The sequence below is a fragment of the Mesoplodon densirostris genome, chromosome 19 (genome assembly GCF_025265405.1).
Source record: "Mesoplodon densirostris isolate mMesDen1 chromosome 19, mMesDen1 primary haplotype, whole genome shotgun sequence".
Taxonomy (NCBI): Eukaryota; Metazoa; Chordata; class Mammalia; order Artiodactyla; family Ziphiidae; genus Mesoplodon; species Mesoplodon densirostris.
The window spans coordinates 48,056,686-48,078,490 of NC_082679.1; the positions used below are offsets into that span (position 1 = coordinate 48,056,686).

The window sequence follows — 21,805 nt, forward strand, 5'->3', positions numbered from 1 at the left end:
TGCAGGGAGCGAGGGCCGAGCCTGGAATGGGGGCGAGGGTGCGAGGGAGCGGGAAACTAGGGAGCTGGGACACGCGGCTCGAGGAGAAGAATGGCGAGCCGAGGGGCGGGGAGCGGGGGAGCGGCGGGCGGGGGAGGGGAGGCCGGGAAGGGGGAGGAGAATGGGGAGGGCCGTGCAGAGGTGAGGGCGACCCAGAGGGGCCCCTGGTAGGAGGGCCGGGAATTTGGAGAAGGGAGCAATGTGGAGTCAGAAGGTGGAGGGAAGGAAAGGAGCGAGCAGGGCAGAGCGGGAGAAGGGCGGAAGGAGTGGCCGAGCGCGGGCGGAGGACGGAGACAGGGGCGGTGAGGGCCGGAACCTCGAGGTATGTGCAGAAAGGGGTTCTTCCCTGGGTGGGGAGGGAACCCAGCACGGGATGCTTGCGAGAGTGGGGTAGAACTGGAACCCAGGAAGTAGCGGGAACATCAGAAAGGGGACTTAGCCGGGGATAGGACTGTGAGGTTTCTTCGAGGGGACATTTTAAGTCGTGGGGGAGAGGCTGCTGGGAGCGGTAATTGGGAGAGTGGTTGGAAGGAAGAGACAGTCTGGAGAGTGATCCAGCTTCATTTGTGGGCGGAGTGAGAGACGAGAGAAGAGTGGAGTGGAGTCGGGTCCTGGAGGAGTGAAGTACTTAAGAATTGAGGGGGGAAAATAGGGAACGATTTGGAAAATGAGGGTGGTAGAGGGATAACGTTTAAAGAGTAATCTTTGGGAGGAGGGAGAACGGTTTGGAAAGACTACTCCGGGGGTAGGGAGTGGAGGAAGGCAGTTTAAAGAATAGTTTCCTTGGGAGGTAGCAGAAAGGGCAAAACAGCTTGGTGAGAGGTCCTAGAGAAAGCTTCGGGGTAATTTGGAGGGGTGTGGGGAAGAGAGGGGAAGCGGATGGAGAAGTTCCAGAAAGTGGGCGGGGCTAGAAATAGGAAGTGTTTGTAGGTCAAATTGAAGGGAGGGGAGGGGGTCGGGGAGAGGGTGGAGAAGATGGGGGCTGGTGGGAGGGGAATCCAGTACAGAGGGAGACCTCAAGTAGAGCTATAAAGGAAGGGGCTTTGGGGAAGATAGGGTGCCACAGCAGTAGGAGGAGGAAGGGTAGAAGGGGCCGCAGAGTAGCAGAAGATGCAGAAAACTGGAGTAACTCAGATCGACTGAAGCCATCTTTTCTGCCCATTGTCTACAGTTACCAGTAATTGATTCCCTCCTCATGGGAATCTTAAAATGTGATGGGAAAGTTAAAAAAAAAAAAAAAAGTTTGGCCAAAAAGTTCGTTCGGTTTCAGTAAGATGACTCTAGTAGGGCTTAGTTGTCTTTAACTTCATTCAAAACAATTTTTCTAGATTATATTGTGGCAGCATTTTTAAAAAACTTTTAAAAATGGTGAATTTTTGTGTAGCCATTTTAATATTGAAGATGGAAGAGAAACAACATTTTCGGCATATTATGCTTTATTATTTCAAGAAAGGTAGAAACGCAACTGAAACAAAAAAAGATTTGTGCAGTGTATGGAGAAGGTGCTGTGACTCATCGAACGTGTCAGAAGTGGTTTTTGAAGTTTCGTGCTGGAGATTTCTTGCTGGACCATGCTCCACAGTTGGGTAGACCAGTTGAAGTTGATAGCGATCAAATCGAGACATTAATTGAGAACAATCAACGTTATACTATGCGGGAGATAGCCGACATACTCAAAGTATCCAAATCAAGCGTTGAAAATCATTTGCACCAACTTGGTTACGTTAATCGCTTTGGTGTTTGGGTTCCACCTAAGTTAAGCGAAGAAAACCTTCTTGACCATATTTCCACATGGGATTCTCTACTTAAACGTAACAAAAATGTTCCGTTTTTAAAACAAATTTTGACGGGCAATGAAAAGTGAATACTGGGGGCTTCTCTGGTGGTGCAGTGGTTGAGAGTCCGCCTGCCGATGCAGGGGACACGGGTTCGTGCCCCGGTTCAGGAAGATCCCACATGCTGCGGGGCGGCTGGGCCCGTGAGCCATGGCAGCTGAGCCTGCGCGTCCGGAGCCTGTGCTCGGCAACGGGAGAGGCCACAACAGTGAGAGGCCCGCATACCGCAAAAAAAAAAAAAAAAAAAAAAAAAGTGGATACTGTACGGTAATGTGGAATGGAAGAGATCGCCGGGCAAGTGAAATGATCCACCAACAACCACACCAGAGGCCGATCTTCATCCAAAAATGGTGATGTTGTGTATATGGTGGGATTGGAAAGGAGTCCTCTATTATGAGCTCCTTCCAGAAAACCAAACGATTAATTCCAACAAGTACTGCTCCCAGTTAGACCAACTGAAAACAGCACTTGATGAAAAGGGTCCGAATTAGTCAACAGAGAACATGTAATCTTCCATCACGATACTGCAAGACTGAATGTTTCTTTGATGACCAGGCAAAAACTGTTACAGCTTGGCTGGGAAGTTCTGATTCATCCGCCATATTCACCAGACATTGTACCTTCAGATTTCCATTTATTTCGGTCTTTACAAAATTCTCTTAATGGAAAAATTTTCAATTCCCTGGAAGACTGTAAAAGACACCTGGAAGAGTTCTTTGTTCAAAAAGATAAAACGTTTTGGGAAGATGGAATTATGAAGTTGCCTGAAAAATGGCAGAAGGTAGTGGAACAAAATGGTGAATACGTTATTCAATAAAGTTCTTGGTGAAAATGAAAAATGTGTCTTTTATTTTTACTTAAAAACCGAAGGAACTTTTCGGCCAACCCAATATTATCCACTTTATAGGTAGGTAAACTAAGCTCAGAGGAATGAAATAATTTGCCCAAGGTCATGTAGCTAATAATGGTGGAGTCAGTTCCATCTCACACTCAGAATAAAGCCCAAGTTCTTTTGACAAAGAGCTACAAGGACCTCTCTGATCTGAGCCCTGCCTGCCCCCCTAATCAACTCAAACACAAGTTTATTCCTACCTCAGGGCCTTTACACCTGCTGTTTTTTCTCCAAAACTGCTCTTCACTGGGCTGGCTCCTTCTTACTCTTCAGGTCTTGATTCGAATACAAGGCTTCCCTGATAACACAATGACTTTTTGCCTCTTTAACCCATTTTAGTTTACATGTTGTATTTTTTATTTGCTTACTGTCTAACATCTGTTCCCACTACTCCCACCCCTCATGAGGACAGGGGCTTTGCCTGCTTTGTTCACTGCTATATCCTTAATGCTGGCACGTAGTAGGTGCTCAATAAGTATTTGCTGAATGAATGAATGAATGACCTTACAGAGAGGTAAAACAGTTAAAAACAATCTAACTCAGTTCTTTGGGCATCTTGAAATAACAATTCTTGCATGGTGAGCTTACGAAGATTAAAAGAAATAAAAGAAGTCACGAGGCCTAGAACCACAGGATATATTTTTATAGAAATGAGAGTTTCGATTCTCCCACCACTCACAGGCTGGACCTGGGGGTGTTCACAGGGCTCTATGCTCTGAGAGCCCTTTGTCTCCAGAGAAGGAGAACCCTGGCAGGAAGGGTGAGCAATCCACCAGCACCACTATTTGGGTAATAACTAGGCCTTTTCTTCCCAGGCTTGTTCTACTCCCACACCCCTTCCCACAGGCAAAAATCTTCTCTATTTAACCAGGAACTGGAGCTCTCTGAAGACCCTGGAGGTCAACCATGAATTGAATAAGGTGTGTCAGGCAGAGAGAGCGGTACTTGATGAGGGAGGCTGAGTTCTTGTGATCTTGGACAAGGAAACTTTTCTTACTGTCCCTTTTTTTTCTTGGCGGGGGGGGTTGGCTACCATGGGGGCTTGAGTAAAGGGAGTTGAATTAATCATCTCAGTTCCTAGCCCACTCTCTTAATTGGTTTGCACAGGGCTTCTCTCTGGTTTTATTAATTCACACATTCATTCATTTCTTTTTGTCCCTATCCTCCACTCCCATTACCCTCCTCCCCCATTCCGTTTAATAAAATACCTCTGAATTTGTGTAGCTTTGTCAAATGTATTGTGTTGTCTCCTGTGAATGTGAATTTAATTTTTTAATTAAAAAGGATCTACTATAAATCACTTCTGTTTCTTACTGTGGTAGCCAGTAAGAAACTCCTGGTATTCATATCTTTGAGCAGTCCCCTCTTGCATTGCATAGAGGTGACCCTACTCAACAAATAGGATATTGCAAGGATAACAGTGTGCAAATTCCAAGGCTAGGGGATGAAAGATATCACAGTATCCTCTTTCTGTCTCATTGATCACCCACTCTAGGGGAAGCCAGCTACCATGCTATGAGGACACTCAAGCAGCCCTATGGAGTGGTCTAAGAGGAGCTGAGGCCTCCTGCCAACAGTTATTACCAACTTACCAGCCATGTACGTGAGCCATTTTGAATGATTCTCCCGCCCCAGTTAAACCTACAGACGACTACAGCCCCAGCAACATCTTAACTGCAACCTCATGAGAGATCCCAAGCCAGAGCCAGTTAGTCAAGCCGTTCCCAAGTTCCTGACCCACAGGAGCCTTGTGAGATAATGTTTATCTAACTTTCATGTGTCACAACATATTCTTTTTCCCCCCACCATTTAAAAATGTAAAAATCATTCTCAGCTTGAGCCGAGCTGTACAAAAACAGGTGATGTGTCACATTTGGCTCACAGGTCTTTGTTGACTCACAGTCTGCTTAGCTGTTTTGAATTGTTGCATAATTGTAATGGTTCCATAATGTGCCTTCACCATATTTTGCATATTTACTCCCAGTGAGGGGCATTCAATTTATCTCCTACTCCCAGCTACCACAGACAACAGCTGCCGTGAACATCCTCAGCCTTGTGGGAAGGGCCCTGGGATATTTGTCCAGGAGTGGAATTACTGGGTTTCAGGGTCTTAGTCTACACTCAGCAGTGCCGCATGAGAGTCCCATTTCCCCACACCCTACCAACACTTGGTGTTATCCAACTTCCTAATGTTTGCTAGTCCGTGACTTGGTTTCTCCTCTTTGTTTGGCTTGTATTTCCCTGATAACTAATGAGTTTGAACATCTCTTTGCCTAGTAGCACACATTTAGGTTTCCTCTCTAAGTTGCCTATTTGTGTTTTCACCCATTTTTCTATTAGATGTTTCTGACTTTTTCTTATTGGGAAGACTTCCCCTTCCCAGGCCTCAGTTTCCCCATGTGCACCACAGTTACCTACAGGGCTCTCCTGAAATGCCATCCTTGTTTCTGAAACCCCTACAGCCTATTTCAAATAATGAGAACGTGGCTTGGGGTTGAATTTTTACATATATTATCTCATTTAAGAAACCAAGGGTTTATTTGGGAATTATAACTGAGATTTCTGGGTTCAGAGAGGTTGATGACCAGTCCAGGGCCACCCAGAGGAGTCATGGGGTTGAGCAGATGCCTAAACTGAGTTCCATTAGGAAGAGTTGGGACTGCAAATTAAAATATGGCGGCAAACAATTCTCTTGGGTCAAGTTGGAAATGATGTTTCTAAATGATAAGAGGAGACAAGGCATTGGAGAGCATGGGGCCTTCTTTTCCAAGCTGGCGGAAGTGAAACTTCATAACTTTTCTTAGGGGCAGTTTGATGATTATGTGCCAAAAGCCTGAAATGCCTGCACATCCTTTGACTCAACGAATTCCCTAGGAATTTGTCCTGAAGCAGTAATTGGTCAAAGATGAGGAACGTGTTTGGTGGTGGGGAAACAAAAATCACACCTAAGTATCTCACTTCAGGAGATGGAATACTACATATGCAAATGCTATCTTAAGAAAGATGTTCTAGGGAATTCCCTGGCAGTCCAGTCATTAGGACTCTGTGCTTTCTCTGCCAAGGACCCGGGTTTGATCCCTGGCAGGGAAACTAAGATCCCACAAGCCATGCACAGCGAGGCCAAAAAAAAAAAAAACAAACAGATGTTCTATAGAAGGATTTCTAATGCTAGGGAAAGATGTTAATAATTCAGTTAAGGTGAGGCGAGGGGAGGGATCCATTATAAAATGATGGATACGGAATTACCTCATTTTTCTAGGAAAAAAATACGTATGAAGGAAATCACTGGGAAAATACAATGATGTATTGAGTGCTTGCTATGGGCCATACACTGTTTTTAGTGCTTTTTATAGCCTCATTTAATTGTCACACAACTCTTTGAGTAGGTGCTGTTATTATTCCTATATTACAGGTGAAGAAACTGAGGTCAGAGAGGTGAAATGAGCTGCCAGAGGTCACGCAGATGGTGAGTGATGAAGCCAGGATTTGAAGCCAGGTGCTGGCTCGAGAGTCACCTGAAATAGTCCCCATGGTCACCTCCATGTTTACATCTGAGGAGTGAGACCAAGATGATCCTTATTCCCTTTATCTGTATTTCCTGATTTTTCTACAATTAATTTTTTTTCTACAATTAATATTTTTAAAAGCCCTCTTGTAGTGGTCGGTGCCTTTCAAAGTATGAAAGAGGAGAGAGTTTTGTGGGGGAGATGTTGTGTAGAGAAAAATCAGGAACGGGATGGGGCTTGGCTCACCTCAAACCCTACCCAAGCCCCAAACCCTCTCTCTTTTCATTCTCAAAAATATCAAGGAAGTCAAAGGTCTGATATCTGCTGTGTGACCTTGGACTGGTTCCTCACCCTTTTGGAACCCTTTTCGAAATACGTCACATGGATTGAATTTCTGGAGAAGCCTCCCTGTCCTCCTCCCCACGCCCAGCCCTCCCAGCACCCTGAGTGAGATGTAAGAAGGAACAGCCTTGCCCAGTGGTTCTGAGAAGGAAAGGAGAGAAAGGGACAGGGAAGGGCGGGTAGGGGGCGGTAAGGGGGGTGCAGAGAGGAGGAAGCTGGCGCCAGAGGTGCAGCAGGGAGGGACAGGTCTAGGGAGAGGTCCCCTCCTGTCATCTCCTCTCCCCTGGGGCTTTGAGGAGTGACTTACCCAGTCTCTGAATGTAACTCTGGGAAAGTCTGTGCTGCAGTGAGCACTGGACAGGGAGTCCAAAGACCTGGGTTCTGCTCACATCTCACCATTGGTTACCTGTGTCTTAGTCAGTCCCATTTCTGAGCCTTGGCTTTCTCAGCCGTTGAAGGGGCAAATGACTGGCTGGTTGTGATAAAGTGAGGAAAGGTGCTTTGTGAGAGGCTAAGCAACTGTGTGCTATGTCAGGGGTCAACAAACTACGGCATTAGTTCTGTGGTTCCTTTTTAACAGCTTTATTGAGGTTTAATTCAAATACCACACAATTCACCCATTGAAAATGTACACTTCAGCAGATTTTAGTATATTCACAGAGTTGTGCAAGCATCACCATGATCAATTTTTCGTCACGCCCCAAAGGACCCTTTAGTTATCACCCTCCCCCGCCCCAGTCCCCTCAGCCCCAGGCAACAACTCCTCTGCTTTCTGTTTCCAGAGACATTTCATATCCATGAAATCATACATATGCCATCTTTGTCTGGCTTCCTTCACTTAGCATGTTTTCAAGGCTCATCCGTATTGTAGCATATATCAAACTTTGGTTCCTTTTTATGGCTGAACAATATTTCATTGTATGGTTATACCACATTTTGTTTATCCATTCATCAATTGATGGACATTGGTGTTTTTCTTCTACTTTTTAGCTGTTATGAATAGCTATAAACTTTGATGTACACATGTGTGGATTTATGTTTTCATTTATTTGAGTATATACTTAGCAGAATTGCTGGGTTAAATAGTAATTATGTTTAACATTTTGAGGCAACACCTGTTTTGTATGTTTGGGTTTTTTTTTTGGTTGCATTCAGTCTTCGTTGCTGAGCACAGGCTTTCTCTAGTTGGGTCGAGCGGGGGCTACTCTCTGTTGCAGTGCACGGGCTTCTCATTGTGGTGGCTCCTCTCGCTGTGGAGCATGAGCTCTAGGCACATGGGCTTCAGCAGTTGTGGTGCACGGGCTCAGTAGTTGTGGCTCACGGGCTTAGTTGCTCCGCGGCATGTGGGATTTTCCCAGACCAGGGCTTGAATCCATGTCCCCTACATTGGCAAGTGGATTCTTAACCACGGAGCCACCAGGGAAGTCCCAACACCTGTTTCTATATAGTCCAGGAGTTAAGAATGGTTTTTATGTTCTCATGGTAGGGAAAAAATGGTAGGGAAAAAATCAAAAGAAGAATAATATTTTATAACGTGAAAATTACACAGAAGTCAAATTTCACTGTCCACAAAGAAAGTTTCACTGGACAGCTGCTTTCATTCATTTATGTATTGTCTGTGGTGCTTTTGCATTACAGTGGCAGAGCTGAGGAGTATGACAGACCATTTGGCCTTCAAGCCTAAAGTATTTACTGTCTGGTCTTTTATAGAAAATGTTTGTCGACCCCTGAACTGTGTGTTGGTATTATTAATTATTGTTTGGTGGAGGCAGCTTGGATATGCTGCCTTGATTGGAACAGGACTCAGGTTGCCAGGTCCTGGCCTATGAGCATAAAGGGATGAGAGCTCCTATCTAGCCCCATTTTCTGGATTGAGAAACTGAGTCCTGCAGGAGGGCCCAGGCTCATGCAAGCTGAGGGGGAAGTGAGGGCCTAGCTTTCTTTTACTCCTTGGCAGCCTCCTTTGATCACCATTAATTAGTGAGAACCTGGCTCTGGCTGTTGCCTAATAAAACAAAAACATAAGTGGCTTTGATGTCTCCATTCCTAAAACTGAAGGTTCCATCTCCATAGCAAGGCTTTGTACCCACAGATTCTTTCTCTCTGCCCATCACCTCATCACCCCTCAAAGACCTACTGTTTTGGCCTGAAAGTCAGGTTTCCTGAAGGAAGGAGGGCAGTTCCAGGGTTGGAGCCCAGTCCTCATAGCAGAGAAGTCACGTCCCCTCTCTGCCCCTCAGTGTCTTTGTCGGGAAGATACGAGTAATGATGCCTATCTCTGGGGTTGTTTGTATTTGTAAAAGTGTTCTGAAAGGAGCCCTCATACACTGCTGGTGGGAAGGTAAAATGGCACAGCCATTGAGGGACCCTCCCAGTTCCTCAAATGACTAAATGTAGAGTTACCATATGACCCAGCAATACCATTCCTATGTACATACCCCAGAGAAACGAAAACATGTCCATGCAAACGTGTCCATCTTGTACACAAATGTTCATAGCAACATTATTCAAAATAGCCAAAGAGCAGAAACAACCCAAATGTCCATCAGCTGATGGATGGACAAATAAAATGTGGCACATCTATACAATGGAATACTATTTGGCCATAAAAAGTAAAGAAGTATTGATACACGCTACAAAATGGATGAAAACATTACATTAAGTGAGAGAAACCAGACACAAAAGGCCACATATTGTATGATTCCATTTATGCAAAATGTCCGGAATAGGCAAATCCATAGAGTCAGAAAGAGATGAGTGGTTGCCAGGGGCTGTGGAGGATATGGAGAGTGACTGTAAATGGACACAAGGTTTCTTTGTGGGGTGATGGAAATGTCCTAAAATTGAACATGGTGATGGTTTCACAACTCTGTGAATATATTAAAAAACATTGAATTGCGGGCTTAAAATGGATGAATTTTATGGTACATAAATTATACCCCAATAACACTGTTTTTTAAAAGTGCTCTGAAAACTGTAAAGTGATGAGTATGGTGTTACTCACATGCATAATAGATGACCTGTCATAATGGATGGAGCTGAGTATTCTGACCTGTCAGTTTAGGGTAGTTCCTAAGACTTTTGAAATTGGAGACACCTGGATATCTTCCTGTACATTATCTCAGGCAAGTCATTTAACTGTGAGGCCATCTGTAGAATTGGGACAGTAATCTCTGTCTCTTAGGATTGTTGTGACAATTAAATGAATACTGTAGGAACATGCTGAGCTTGGTACTTGATACCTAGTAGATGCCTAGTGAATGATGATGACTGTTTCCACATTGAGTTACCTGACTCCTCCCAGCCATCCCAGGGAGCGAGTCTGTGCTCTTCCACTTTCCTTAGAATCTACTGTTTCCAAATCTTGCCTGATCATAAGAATTACCAGGAGCATCTTTTAAAAATACAGATTCCAAGGCCCCACTTCGGACCCATTGATAAGAATCTGTATTTTAAGAAACTCTCCAGATGAGTCCTATAATCAGGTAAATTTGGGAATAAGGCTGGTCCAACCTGGAAACATTTTGCTTCTTATTTATACCCTTCCACAAACCCTTATTTTCCGTTGTTTGCTGTTTCACCCTGACTCGCTTTTCTTTTGCCAAAGATCCCTCTATTTAAGAGCTCATGCTCTTGACTTCAATAATGACGCCAGCATGAGATTTTATAATTTCCTCATACTTTAATTCAGGGCAAAGATTGATAACATTAACAATAACGGCAATAGTGAACTTACATGTGTTTGGTGCTCTGCAGGGGTTTCCCAGGTACCTTTATGTCCTCACAGCAGCCTCGTTTGTGAATTTAAATAAGTTAAATAACTCCCGTCTTTGGGCTTCCCTGGGGCCTGTGAGCCATGGCCGCTGAGCCTGCGCGTCCGGAGCCTGTGCTCCGCAACGGGAGAGACCACAACAGTGAGAGGCCCGCGTACCGCAAAAAAAAATAATAATAATAACTTCTCTCTTTTAGGAGAGAAAGTGGCAGAGTCAAAATTGAATATATTTATATAAAGCACAAAATTAGGCAAAACTAATCTCTGTTTTAAAAGTCAAGATAATGATTACCCTTGGGTTGGGGGTTAGGGACTGATGGAGGTCAAAAAGATTCTTTGGGGGCAGGTCATGTTTTGTCCCTTATTCTGGGTGTTGGTAGCACGTGTGTTCATTGTCACTTAGGATCTGCTCACTTTTCTGTATTTGTGTTATACTTCAATAAAAAGTTTAAAAACATAGCAGTACTATATGATCCTAATTTAAAAAATTTTGATGTATACATTTGCACAGAAAAAAGAATAAAAGGAAACTAAATCGAGGGACATTTTATAAAATAATTGGCCTGGATCATAAAAAATGTCAAGGTCAAGAAAGACAAAGAAAAAGCAAAAGGATATATACTGTGTAGCACAGGGAATTAAACCCATTATCTTGAAATAACCTATAATGGAGTGTCATCTGCAAAAATATTGAATCACTGTGTTGTACACCTGAAACTAACACAATATTATAAATCAAATATACTTCATTTAAAAAAAGAAAGAATGACAAAGACTGAGACACTATTCCAGTTTAAAGGAGGCTAAAGTGATAGGACAGCTACATGCAGTGCAGGATTCTGGTTTAGATCCTGGACTGGGAAAAAAATTATGTACACACACACACACACACACACACACACACAGCTGATTGATTAATTTAAATATGGACTACAGATAATAGTATTGTTACAATGTTAAATATCCTGAGTTTGCTCTTTGTACTGTGGTTATGGATGGGCATGGCTTTGTTTTTAGGAAATACACACTGAAGCATTTAGGGGTTAAAGACCATAATGTCTCCAGTTTAATGTCAAATTGTTCAGAAAAATGCATACACACATATAAATAATTATATGAAGAGAGAAAATGAGAAAGCAAATGGTAAACAACTGGTTGATATAGGTAAGGAGTTTCTGAGAGCGTTTTGTACTAGTCTTTCAACCTTTCTATAAGTTTGAAGTTACACTTGTCCCTTGGTATGCACAGTGGATTGGTTCCAGTACCCCCCCGCAGATACCAAAATCCACAGATGCTCCAGTCCCTTGTATAAGATGGCTCACTATTTGCATATAATGTACTCACATCCTCCTATATACTTTTAAGTCATTTCTAGATTACTTATAATGCCTAATACGGTGTAGATGCCATGTAAATAATTGCTGGGCATGTGGCAAATTCAAGTTTTGCTTTTGGAACTTTCTGGACTTTTTTTTTTCAAATATTCTCAATCCGTAGTTGGTTGAATCCTTGGATGGGGAACCCATGGATATGGAGGGCTGACTACATATCAAAATTACAAATTACAAAAAAAGATGGGAAGGGGAAGACAGCCACATAAACTTTCACTCTTCTGGGATTAGTACTAAAAATAAAATAGTACTGATTTTTCAAATAGTCTTTTAAAAAGTAATAAAATAGTGGTACAGTTTCCAGGAAGTGAAAGAGAATGGAAGGAAATACACCAAGTGTCAGCTGTGCCCAGGTGGTGCTGTGCCCTGCTGGTGACATGCAAGACTTAAGGCACTAGGTAGCTTGGATTTGAATCCAGACTCTGCTGTTTACCAGATGTGACAGCCTGGGTGATGTACTTAAATTCTCTGTGCTCCTGTTTCCACCCCTCCCCTATGCAGTGGGACTACCAGTTCCTGCTCATGGGGTTATCACATGAGTCATGGGAGTATGAAGCGTTTGTGAGAGTGTGGGCACACACTGAGGCTCATGTAAATATCAGCCATAATATCTGGTTGATGGGATTATGAGTGGAAAAGTCTATGTATTTTGCTTTGGTTTTGTTTTGTTTTTATTGACATTAACATTATATTACTTTCAGGTATACAACATAATGATTTGCTATTTGTATATAAAGTTAAATGGTCACCACAATAAGTGTAGTTCATATTCATCACCACACATAGTTACACATTTTTTTCCTGTGATGAGATGTTTTAAGATCTACTCTTAGCAATGTTCAAATATGCAGTACAGGATTATTAACTATAGTCACCATGCTGTATATTATATCCCATGACTTATTTATTGTATCACTGGAAGTTTGTTCCTTTTGACCCCCTTCACCCATTTCGCCTACCCCCCACCTCTGGCAATCATCAGTCTGTTCTCTGTATCTATGAGTTTGGGTTTTTTGTTTTGTTTTTAGATTTCACATATAAATGAGAACACATGTTATTTCTCTTTCTATGTCTGACTTATTTCACTTAGCATAATGCCCTCAATCTGTGTATTTTTTTTTTTTTCTTTTTTTTTTTGCGGTATGTGGGCCTCTCACTGTTGTGGCCTCTCCCGTTGCGGAGCACAGGCTCCGGATGCGCAGGCCCAGCGGCCATGGCTCACGGGCCCAGCCGCTCCGCGGCATATGGGATCCTCCCGGACCGGGGCACGAACCCGTATCCCCTGCATCGGCAGGCGGACTCTTAACCACTGCGCCACCAGGGAGGCCCAATCTGTGTATTTTTTAAACTGTGTCAACACGCAGTAATTTTATAATCAGAGCAACAACAAAACATCAATCTGATGGCTCAGCTTTTCCCTCTTGGACCTCTCTCTGTCTCTCCTCTCCCCCCACATCCTCCTCCTCAGCCCCCTCCCCTCTGCCCACCAGATTGCATTCCTCACTTCTTTTCCCAAAGAACTATAATTAAGGTTTTACTCTGTAATTGCCATTTCATGGTTCCTCATCTGAAATCATGCTCCCGCTTGGCCTGGTTTCCATCTCCTTCTCAGCCTTGGGAAGCAGAGGCAGGATTCAGCAGAGCCCAGGACGTGCCTTGAGCTCTAAGAATGACTGAGCTCTAGTTGTTGAATATTCACTCTGTGAGTGAATCCTCAACAGCTGCGTGTGCTCAGCCCCTTCCCTACATTATCTTGTTCGATCTTCACAACAACCCTATGAGGAAACTGAAGCTCGGGGAGGTGGAATAAATCATCCAAAGGCCTCATAGATAGTTGGTGGAGCTGGCCTTTGAATCCACTTTGACCTGGCCTCAAAACTGGCAGATGATACTCCTACTTCCTCAACTGACAAGTATATTCTGAACTCTCCACACCAGGCATCAATGCTCTAGTGGTACCTAGTGGAACCTGTGTTCCCTGCATCAGCAGGCGGACTCTTAACCACTGCGCCACCAGGGAAACCCCAGATTGTAGGTTTTGATCCTTCACTGGGTCAATTCAGTGAGTGATAACCAACACTTAAAAAAAAAAAAAGAACAGGGGCTTCCCTGGTGGCACAGTGGTTGAGAGTCCGCCTGCCGATGCAGGGGACACGGGTTCGTGTCCCGGTCCGGGAAGATCCCACATGCCGCGGAGCGGCTAGGCCCGTGGGCCATGGCCGCTGAGCCTGCGCGTCCGGAGCCTGTGCTCCGCAATGGGAGAGGCCACAACAGTGAGAGGCCCGCGTACCGCAAAAAAAAAAAAAAGAAAAGAACAGAAAAGCAATAGAACCCATCATACGTAATAAGAGTAAGCATTTTTTCATGAAACTTTTGTGTCCTGACTTCTAACACCATAGATTGGTTTTGTCTGTACTCAAATATATGTGACTGGAATCACAATGCTATGTACTCTTCCGTGTCTGGATTCTTTCACTCAACATTTTGTCCATGAGATTCACCCATGTTGTTCCATGTCGTTGCAGCCCATTCATTCCCATTACTGTGCAGTTTTCGAGGTGCATGTATCAATTGATTTATCTATTCTGCTGTTGATGCCCTTGAAGAGTGTGCAGTCTTGGATTTATCTATTCTGCTGTTGATGCCCTTGAAGAGTGTGCAGTCTTGGCAATGGTGAATAAACAAAAGCAATAATGGACAGCAGGTGTTTTTTCAATGTTGTTATCTGAGTCACCAGGCCCTACCCACCTGGGGGTAAAGAGTCGCCATGATACGTGCAGGACACAGAATAGGGATGATTTGGATGAGAGGAGTTGAGGACATGACCAGAAAGGTAGATGCTTTCCCAAGTTCTTGTAGCTCCTTGGGATTACCTTTATCCTACCGTTACCATGCATTACAGAAAATATCTGTTCATTGTCTGCCTCCCCACTAGGTGGTGGAGGAGACTAAGTCTTAGTCATGGCCAAATCCCCATCCCTGTGCCAAGCCTGAGACTGGCACACGGTGGGCACTGGGGAAATGCTTGTTGAACTGGACTAGGTTTGGATCAGTCCCAAACCGTCATTGCCAGGCTAAAGAGTTTGGACTCGGTACTCAAAGGCAGTGGGACCCATTGAAGGTTTTTGAGCATGAGGAAGTTATAATCTATAGAGTGTTTTAGAAAAATTAATCTGAGCAGCAGCAGCGGGGAGGAGGGTGTTTTGGAGAGAGGGAAACTTCAGGTGGGGCAGGGGAGGGGGGCTGGTTATAGAAAGGACAGTTAAGAAGCTCTTGCAGAATTGAATAATGACCTGAATTAGGGTCGTGGAGGAGGGAACAGAAAAGAACAACTTGGGCCACATTTCTCTTTTCAAAATATGGAATATGGGGCTTCCCTGGTGGCACAGTGGTTGGGAGTCCACCTGCCAATGCAGAGGACGCGAGTTTGTGCCCCGGTCCGGGAAGATCCCGCATGCCGCGGAGTGGCTGGGCCCGTGAGCCATGGCCGCTGAGCCTGCGCGTCCAGAGCCTGTGCTCGGCAACGGGAGAGGCCACAACAGTGAGAGGCCCGCATACCGCAAAAAGGAAAAAAAAAAAAAAAAAAAAATATATATATATATATATATGGAATATGATCTCATTTTTATAAAACCATACATTATTTGTACATCTTATAACATATACAAAGAATATTATAAATCACTAGGCTTGACACTAGTCAGCCAAAGAGGCTTCTAGGGAAGTGGTGTTGTGTGTGTTTTAATAAAATCATGAATTATTTTTCATCCTTACTAAAAACGCTGTGAAGTAGGATGTTGTTAGCTCCACTTTATAGATGGAGAAACTGAAGGTCAGAGTTTGAATCACTTGCTCAAGGTCATACAACCAGTACTATTCTAACTCCAGCAGGCCTTCCCCAGAGACACTCTGAAGGAATAATCAAGGTGCCTTTGTGATTAATTGGATGGGGGAGGGGACGAGGGTACAAAGAGAGGAAGGGATTAAAAATGCCTAGGACACTTTGAGCCTCACCAAGTGAAAAATAATCAGCAAGTCAGGAGGGAGTGCCAGGTTTCTGTGGGAAGGTTTAAGCCAAAGGAATGAATACCTAATGATGGAATTTGGTGCATCAGTTGAGGGCTTAGAGGAAAGTCCATAAGTGCACTCCTTGTTAGCTGGCCTTGCCACTGAGCACCTGAAGCCCCGTAGCAAGTGGACATTTTAAAGAGAAAAAAATTTCAACCTCACACTTCTAGGCAAATGGTGTAGTCCTCTGAGTGCTTGGGTCCTTCTGCATCAGCAGCTTGTACTTTCTTTTTTTTTTTTTTTTCTTTTTGCGGTATGCGGGCCTCTCACTGTTGTGGCCTCCCCCGTTGCGGAGCACAGGCTCCGGACGCGCAGGCCCAGCGGCCATGGCTCACGGGCCCAGCCGCTCCGCGGCATATGGGATCCTCCCAGACCGGGGCACGAACCCGTATCCCCTGCATCGGCAGGCGGACTCTCAACCACTGCGCCACCAGGGAGGCCCAACAGCTTGTACTTTCTGTGGCTCTCTGTGGCCTGACTGATTGACCAGGCTTAAAAGGCCTGCTGATGAATTTGAAATCTCAGGCTTCTGGGCTCTATAGGTCATCAGCAAAGACCAAAAGGCCTGGCATGAACGTGAGTTTATTATTCACCTAAGAAGTCGTTATAAACCACAAGAACGCAAGCCCAGCAGGAGGGAACGGCTGCCCAGCTCACTAGGCACACCATGTCCTCATGCGTCCATCCAGCATGATTCATAATTAAATCTGAAGCAGGCAGGAGGCAAAGTAGAATTTCGTGTAAACCTGTGTGGGAGAAGCACTTTGAATACAATTTAATTTTAAAGTTCTAGAGCTCCAGAACTTGAAATGCTTGTGACATTTCAAGTTGAGGTTGTTTCTCCCTACCCTTCACTGGGACCATCTCCGGGGAGGGAGATGACACAAAGGGAAAAAAGTTGTTAGGTCACTAGGCGTATTAGTCAGGGTTCTCTAGAGAAACAGAACCAATAGGATAGGTATAGGTGTATAGAATGAGACTTACGATGAGAGATTGGCTCACATGATTATGGAGGCCAAGAAGTCCCACGATCTGCTGTCTGCAAGCTGGAGGCTCAGGAAAGCCAGAGATGTAGTTCCAGTCCAAACCCAAAGGCCTGAGAAGGGGAGGAGTGGGGAGGGGCAATGGTATAATTCTTAGTCCAAATCCAAAGGCTGAGAACCAGGAATTCAGGTGTTCAGGGGCAGCAGAAGATGGATGTCCCAGCTCAAGCAGAAAGCAAATTCACTCTTTCTCTGCTTTCTTGTTCTATTTAGGTCCTCAATGGATTTGATAAATGTCCACCAGCATTGGTGAAGGCAATCTTTTTTACTCAGTCTACTGATCAAATGCTAATCTCTTTCAGAAACACCTAGAAGTAATGTTTTACCAGCTATCTGGGCTTAGCCCAGTCATGTTGATGCAAAATTAACCATCACACTAGGTAAGGTGTAGTTTTGGAAAACTTGCACTGAAGATGCCATATGTTCAGGTCCCATGTATGTTTCCAGTTAAATATATCATGAAAAAAAAATCCAGCATGTGGGCAAAGGATCTAAAGAATTCACAGAAGGAAATTCAAATTGTATGTAACTATATTACAGGCCCACCATGTTGCACAACTGCAGGGGGCAGCACTCCCACTGAATTCTATTCACAGAGATGCACATTGTAATGGTCTGTAAGAGAGGATGCTCGACCTCTCCAAAAATAAGAGAAATGCTAATTGAAACGATAAGATAATGTTTTTCATTTATTGAATTGACAAAGCTCAAAGAGTTGCTAAGATCCTGTGTTGCTGGGAGTGTAATTTGGTACCACCTCTATGGAGGGTGAAGTGAATACTATGGATTGGCTCTCTCAGCCTGGGTCATTTCACCCTCTTCTAGTTGGTGATGTAGGAAAGCTGACTTCTACAGTTCCCAGACTCCCCTGCCCTTAGGGTTCCACCTGCCATGAATGAGAATTTCTGTTGCTCCACATCCTGTCAGCATTTGGTGTTATCAGCATTCTGGATTTTGGCCATTCTAATAGGTGTGTAGTGGTATTTCATTGTTATTTTTTGTTTTGTTTTGTTTTGGGTTTTTTTTTGGTTTTTTTGTGTGTTTTTTTGTGTGTGGTATGTGGGCCTCTCACAGCTGTGGCCTCTCCCATTGCAGAGCACAGGCTCCGGATGCGCAGGCTCAGCGGCCATGGCTCATGGGCCCAGCTGCTCTGCGGCATGTGGGATCTTCCCAGACCGGGGCACGAACCCGCGTCCCCTGCATTGGCAGGCGGACTCTCAACCACTGCGCCACCAGGGAAGCCCTTCATTGTTGTTTTAACTTGCATTTCCCTCATGACATACGATGTGGAACATCTTTTCATATGCTTATTTTCTGTCTGTATATCTTCTCAGATCTTTTGCACATTTCTTAATTGGGTTATTTGTTCTCCTGTTGTTGAATTTTAAGAGTTCTTTGTATATTTTGGATAACAGTCCTTTGTCAGATAAGTCTTTTGCAATATAGTCTGTGACTTGTCTTTTCATTTTCTTGAAGGCGTCTTTCACAGAGCAGAAGTTTTTAATTTTTATAAAGTCCAGCTAATCAGTTCTTTCTTTCATGGATCATGCTTTTGGTATTGTATCTAAAAAGTCATTGCCCAAACCAAGGTCATCTAGATTTTCTCATATGTTGTCTTCTACTAGATTATAGTTTTGCATTTTACCTTAAGGTCTGTGATCCATTTTGAGTTAAATTTTGTGCCGAGTGTAAGGTCTGTGTCTATATTCTTTTTTTTTTTATGTGGATGTTCAGTTGTTCTAGCATCATTTGTTGAAAAGACGATTGCTTTCTCCATTGTATTGCTTTTGCTCTTTTGTCAAAGGTTGGTTGACTATATTTATGTGGGTGTACTTCTGGGCTGTCTATTCTATTCTGTTGATCTATTTGTCTGTGCTTTTGCTAATACCACACTGTCTTGATTACTGTAGGTTAATGTTAAGTCTTCAAGTTGGGTAGTGTCAGTCCTCCAACTTTGTTCTTCTTCAATATTGTGTTGGCCATTCTGGGTCTTTCACCTCTACATATAAACTTCAGAGTCAGTTTGTTAGTATTCACAAAATAACTTGCTGGGACTTTGATTAGGGTTGCATTGAATCAATAGATCAAGTTGGGAAGAACTGACACCTTGACAATATTGAGTCTTCCTATTCATGAACATGGAATTTCTCTCCATTTATTTACTTCTTCTTTGATTTCTTTCATCAGAATTTTGTAGCTTTCCTCTTTTAGACCTTGTACGTATTTTGTTAGATTCATACCAAAGTATTTCACTTTGCGGGGGGTGCTAATGTAAATGGTATTGTGTTTTTAATTTCAAATTCCCCTTGTTCATTGCTGATATATAGGAAAGTGATTGACTTAAAAAAAAATAATAACCTTGTACCCTGCAACCTTGCTATAATCACATATTATTTCCAGAATTTTTTTCCTTGATTCTTGATTTTCTACATAGATGATAATGTCAGCTGTAAACAAAGACAGTTTTATTTCTTCCTTCCCAATCTGTATCCATTTTATTTCCTTTTTTTGGTCTTATTGCATTATTTAGGACTTCAAGTATGATGTTGAAAAGCAGTGGTAAGAGGGGACATTTACCTTGTTCCTGATCTTAGTGGGAAAACCTAAAGTTTCTTACCATGAAGCATGATGTTAACTTCAGATGATTTGTGGTTATTATTTATTCAGTTGAAAAAGTTCCCCACTATTCCTAGTTTACAGAGAATTTTTCTCATGAATGGGTGTTGAATTTTGTCAAATGCTTTTTCTGCATCTATTGATATTATCATATGATTTTTCTTCTTTAACCTGTGGATGTGATAGATTACATTAATTACTTTTCAAATGTTGAACCAGCCTTGTATACCTGGGATAAATCTCAATTGGTCATGATGTATAATTTTTATACATTATTGGATTCAATTTGCTAATGTTTTGTTGAGGATTTTTGAGTCTGTGTTCCTAAGAGATGTTGTTCTGTACTTTTCTTGTAATGTCTTTGGTTTTGGTATTAGATTAATGCTGGCCCATAGAATGAGTTAGGAAGTAGTCTCTCTGCTTCTATCTTCTGAAAGAGATTATAGTGAATTGGCATAATTTTTTCCTTAAATGTCTGGTAGAATTCACTAGTGAATACATCTGGGTCTGATGCTTTCTGTTTTGAAAGGTTATTAATCATTTACTCAATTTCTTTAATTGATATAGTCCTATTCAGATTGCCCACTTCTTCTTGTGTGAGTTTTGACAGATTGTATCTTTCAGGGAATTGGTCCATTTCATCTAGGTTATCATATTTGTGGACATAGAGTTGGTTCATAGTATTCCTTGATTATTTTTAATGTCCCAGGGATCTGTAGTGATGTCCCCTCTTTCATTTCTAATATAAGAAATTTGTATTCTCTCTTTTTTCCTTAGTCTAGCTAAAAGTTTATTGATTTTATTGATCTTTTCAAAGAACCAGCTTTTAGTTTTGTTGATTTTCTCTATTGATTTCCAGTTTTCAATTTCATTGATTTCTGCCCTAATTTTTATTATTTCTTCTCCTCTCCTGATTTTAGATTTAACTTTCTCTTAGGGACTTCCCTGGTGGTCCAGTGGTTAAGACCCTGCACTTCCACTGCAGGGGGCATGGGTTCGATCCCTGGTCGGGGAACTAAGAGCCCGCATGCCGCGTGGCGCAGCAAAAAACAAAACAAAACAAAACAGTAATTTCCTCTTATTTTTCTGGTTTCCTATGGTAAAAGCTTAGATGATTGAATTTAAATCTTTTTTTCTAACATATGATTCAGTGCTGTAAGTTTCCCTTTAAGCACAAATTTTGCTACATCCCACAAATTTTGATGAGTTGTGTTTTCATTTTCATTTAGTTCAAAATGTTTTAAAATTTATCTTGAATTTTGACCTGTGTCTTATTGAGAAATGTGTTGTTTTGTCTCCAAGTACTTGGGGTTTTTCCAGCTGTCTCTCTATTATTGATTTCTTGTTAAATTCCGTGGAATCTGAAAGCAGACATTGTGTGATTTCTATCCTTTTAATTTTAGTAAGATGTGTTTTATGGCCCAGAATGTGGTTTGTCTTGGTGAATGTTTCATATGAGCTTGAGAAAAATATATATTTTGCTGTTGTTGGATGAAGTAGTCTATAGATATTTATCATATTGATGGTGATTGTTGGTGTTGCTGAGTTTAACTATGTCCTTACTGATTTTCTGCCTGCTGGACCTATTTCTGATAGAGGAATGTTGAAGTCTCCAGCTATAATAGTAGATTCACCTATTTCTCTTTACATTTCTATCAGTTTTTGCCTCACATATTTTGATGCTGTGTTGTTAGGATCTATATGGTAAGGATTGTTATATCTTCTTGGAGAATTGATCCCTTTATCATTATGCAATGCCCCTCTTTATCTCTGATAAATTTCCTCGCTCTGAAGTCCAAAATCAATATAGTTACCCCTGCTTTCTTTTGATTAGTGTTAGTATGGTATATCTTTCTCCATCCATTTCCTTTTTTTAAAATTAATTAATTTTTATTTTTGGCTGCGTTGTGTCTTCGTTGCTGCGCACGGGCTTTCTCTAGTTGCGGTGAGCTGGAGCTACTCTTCATTGCGGTGCTTGGGGCTTCTCATTGTGGTAGCTTCTTGTTGCAGAGCACGGGCTCTAGGTGCGCAGGCTTCAGTAGTTGTGGCATGTGGGCTCAGTAGTTGTGGCACACGGGCTTAGTTGCCCCACGGCATGTGGGATCTTCCCAGACCAGGGGTTGAAACCATGTCCCCTGCGTTGGCAGATGGATTCCTAACCACTGTGCCACCAGGGAAGTCCCTCAAACTATGTTTTTGCCTTTTAGTTTGAGACTATATATATATATATAGTATATATATATATATATATATATATATATATATACTATATATATATAGTATATATATATATATATACTA

At 42.7% G+C, this 21,805-nt stretch overlaps 1 protein-coding gene and 1 pseudogene across 1 annotated transcript in view; both read left to right on the forward strand.

Annotated features, from left to right (window-relative positions):
- ZFP90 (ZFP90 zinc finger protein) overlaps positions 1 to 6,410 on the forward strand; it is a 42,567-nt gene extending 36,157 nt beyond the window's left edge. Inside the window, exons 5-6 of the transcript XR_009530566.1 lie at positions 4,262 to 4,365; positions 6,179 to 6,410. The gene's annotated coding sequence lies outside the window, so the exon portion shown is untranslated. The remainder of the gene's footprint in view (positions 1 to 4,261; positions 4,366 to 6,178) is intronic.
- LOC132479678 (NADH dehydrogenase [ubiquinone] 1 alpha subcomplex subunit 12-like) overlaps positions 239 to 21,805 on the forward strand; it is a 29,591-nt pseudogene continuing 8,024 nt past the window's right edge.